Source organism: Hippopotamus amphibius, chromosome 9 (genome assembly GCF_030028045.1).
Source record: "Hippopotamus amphibius kiboko isolate mHipAmp2 chromosome 9, mHipAmp2.hap2, whole genome shotgun sequence".
NCBI classification, from domain to species: domain Eukaryota; kingdom Metazoa; phylum Chordata; class Mammalia; order Artiodactyla; family Hippopotamidae; genus Hippopotamus; species Hippopotamus amphibius.
The window spans coordinates 108820301-108823896 of NC_080194.1; the positions used below are offsets into that span (position 1 = coordinate 108820301).

The 3596-nt window shown below is 39.6% G+C and overlaps 1 pseudogene; it reads right to left on the reverse strand.

Annotated features, from left to right (window-relative positions):
• Window positions 1–1486: 1486 nt before the first annotated feature.
• On the reverse strand, window positions 1487–1587 carry LOC130829533 (U6 spliceosomal RNA; annotated as a pseudogene).
• Between the last annotated feature and the right edge of the window lie 2009 nt (window positions 1588–3596).

Below are 3596 nucleotides of genomic sequence, written 5' to 3' on the forward strand. Positions count from 1 at the left end.
AGTGATGAAAAGCAAGAAGGGAGACAGGGAGAATGAGAAAGGGGTATAGAAGCTGAGGCCCATAGGACCAAGCAAAGCTAGGACAGCACCCTGGTACTGGCGCTGTCATCCTACCAGCATCACAAATGCTTCTGACCTCACCTGCGTTGAAGGGAAAGTCTCTGTGCTGGTCATTGTCCATTCTCAGGCCCACTGGCTGCCCTTCCCTGTTCAGCCTGGCTCCTACAAATTACATTTCTCAGCCTCCTTTGCTAACTGGCTTCTGGTTAATTTCTGCCAAAGAGAGGCACTGGGAGGAGACTGGGGAGAGGAAAGCAGTAAAATCCAGGTTATCCTCCCCATTTTCCTTCTCCATCCCTGGCCCCAGCTCTGCCTTCTGTGACTTCTCCGCAGACCCGTGCTTCTGGCTCCCTGGGGCCTGGGAACATTCCCTCCTATTTCTTCAGCCCCTCCAGCTGTGTGTGGGTGGGGAGGAGCAGCTCGCTGCTGTTGCTCATCAGTTCACCAGCCCACTTGGCTTTTCAGCGCTTCCAGTGCCTCCTAACTAGCTCCCATATGATTTCCCTCTATTGAAATGTCTGGTGCAGGCTCTCTGGTCTTTGCTGGTCCCTGATAGAAAACACAGAATGATAATACATCAGTTTCTCTCCTCACAATTTATTTCAGGCTTCAGAATCCTATTCAGGCTGGGATTATCCAAATTGACATTAACAAAGCCTTCCATTTAAAAATTACGGGGAAAAGTAATTTTCAAAGAGGCAGTAAATGAAGATAAAAGCTGAAATAAATACATTCTAAAACATAAAGCTGTGGAATGATAAATGTTGGGTTTTTTTTGATAAGACTACTAAAATAAACAAACCTCTGTCAAATATAATTAAGGGAACATTTTTAATTAGAAATGAGAAAGGATATAGGACAGAATATAAAAAATAGATTTTTTTCCTCCAAATCCAAAGAGACTGTTATACATACTTGTAGGCTAATAAACTGAAATCTTCAATAAAATGAGTAATTTCTAGAAAGACATAGATTACTAAAAATAACTCAAGAAATATAAATCTCAACAGAAAAATAACCAAGAAGGAAATTGAAGAAATTATTTGATACCCCAAAAAAGGCAACTTGTCCCAACGTTTCTACCAGAACAATTTTCATACTTTTAAGAAACAGATGATTTCAATGTTGTATAAAACATCCAGAGTGCAAGAAGAGATAAGAGTACATTTATGTCCGTTAGGCAAGCATGATCTTCTTCCTAAAATCTGATAACAGTAAAACACACAAAAAGAAAATTACAGGCACATATCACAAGTGAATATGGATAGGAAAAGCTTAAATAAAATCTTCACTCCAAAAAGAAACTTGTTTTACTGTAATGCTTTAGAGGGAAGATAAGTTGGGTGGTTTTGTTTTGGTTTTTTTTTTTGGTTTTGGGGGGGTTTTTTTGGTAACAGCTTCACTAAGATATAATTCTTATGCCATAAAAAATATAAAACACTTTACGAATTTATCCTTGCACAGGGGCTGGACTAATTTTCTCCTATGTTGTTCCAACTTTAGCATATGTGCTGCTAAAGAGAGCACAAGGGATGATAACTTTATAAGTTAAGTTGAAATAAGTTATGAAAGATGGTCAGTTTATACATTATAGAAATAAATAACCATTGGACAAAACTAGTATAACTCAAATCAAAGGTAAAACATCATCTGGAGAAAACATTCACAGCATATATAACGAAGGGTTCATGTCTACATTATGTAAAGTCCTTATACATAATGATACCCAAACATTAAGTCCCCAATATGTAAACTAGCAAAGAAGAGAAGACACTTCATAAAAACAGAGATACTGCTAGTAAACAAGCATCTGGGAAAACATTCAGCTTCACTTGTAATCAAAGAAATGCCCCCTCAAATAATGTGGTAGCATATTACACTTACTACATTAGAGGAACTTCAGAAATTAGCCAGTATTACAACACTGCGGTAAAACCAGTCCCCGCGCATGCTGCTGGTAGCCATATAAACTGATACCACCTCTTGGCAATACACATCAGGAACCATCTTCAAAGCCCATAATATCCCTTTATTGTAAGGATATTTTAAAGAATAAAAACTATAGCTACATGAGATGTTCATTGCAATGTCACTCTAACAACCAAAATAAATAAGTGAAAGACCACCTAAAACCAACAACAGGAAGAATATTAATGACGGGTTATAAATTATTACTTAGAATGATGATAAAAACTACAGTTTATCAAGCATCCCCATATACATGACTCCTTTCAGTCCTCAATGGTCCCAGGAGGTAGGAAGGAATCACTAACCAAGATTAAGAAAAATTAAGTGACTTGCACAAAATCACACAACTGACTCTCAAACACCTGCTATGAAATCCCAGGTTCTCTTGGTGTTAAAGTGGGTAGTTGTGAATATCTGCTCTGAGCCTCAGTTTCCTCATCCAGCAAACAGAGCTAATAAGAATACCTAAAGAGTGGTTATGAGAATCCCGTGAAGTTCTTAAATGGCTGTGACCTCTTACACAGGGTATGGTGCACCCCAGCACTCAGTAAATTTTAAGAATAATGATAGTACAAAGTTGTATCAATTCAATATGATTACAGCAACGTAAACATGTCTGCAAGCGGATGCGGACCAGAAAGAGGAAGGAATAAAGGAAATGCATGCTGCACAAGCAAGGCAAGAGCAAAAGAATCACTTTCCTCTTTGGAATTATTTTGTTTTTAGAAATCTGGAGGGAAACAAAATTAGAATATATAAAAATCTTCTAAAAGGAACTGGCATATTTGGGGGAGCTTCATATTAAATCTGGAACCACTGCCTGCAGGACACTAGAAATAATAAACTCAGCATATGAGCCCCTTGAGACATCATGAGGCGTGGGGACCTGGCCAGAGGATGGCGCTGTTTCACTTGCCCAAGGGACCAAGGAGGCGTTTATTGGCCTCAATAATATATTAGTGCTAGTTGTTCAGTCTTCCTTAAAGATTAATTCTTTTTTATTTTTTATTTTTTTTCCTTCTTAATACTGAGACTCAGAAGCATCTCAAGCAAATCTCCACGTAGTTGGGAAATAGATCCAAGTCCACTCCTGATGAACAGCAACATCCCAGCGGAGATGCTTTGCAGTGAGGAAGGTCTGCAGGACCAAGGGGACTGTGGTTACGTCTCCCTTTGGTCATGTGACTAGCATCTACCACCAGTGTTCAGCAAAGACTTAGCCGGTGTTAGCCCCCCAGGTTTTTAACCTGCAAACTGGGAAAACAATTCGAACCACCAGAGAGGCAGTCTTCCGAGTAATGAGGGGGAAAAGCTAGAGGTATTCCTTGGCTTCTCCTCCCAAAAGTGAGCAAGGCCTGAAAATCTCCACTACAAAGGCATGGGTAGAATGTAACTTCACTCTCAGTGCCTGCATTGTGACAAGCTTGTGAAGGACAAGTAAGAATTGGCATAGCTGAGGCACAGAAATGAGTTGATCCAGGCTGTGGTCTTGAGCTTGAATCGTGAGCAACTGCCTACATGAGTCAGAACTTATGCAGTTGGTATATGAGCTCCAATAAAGGAAGTGA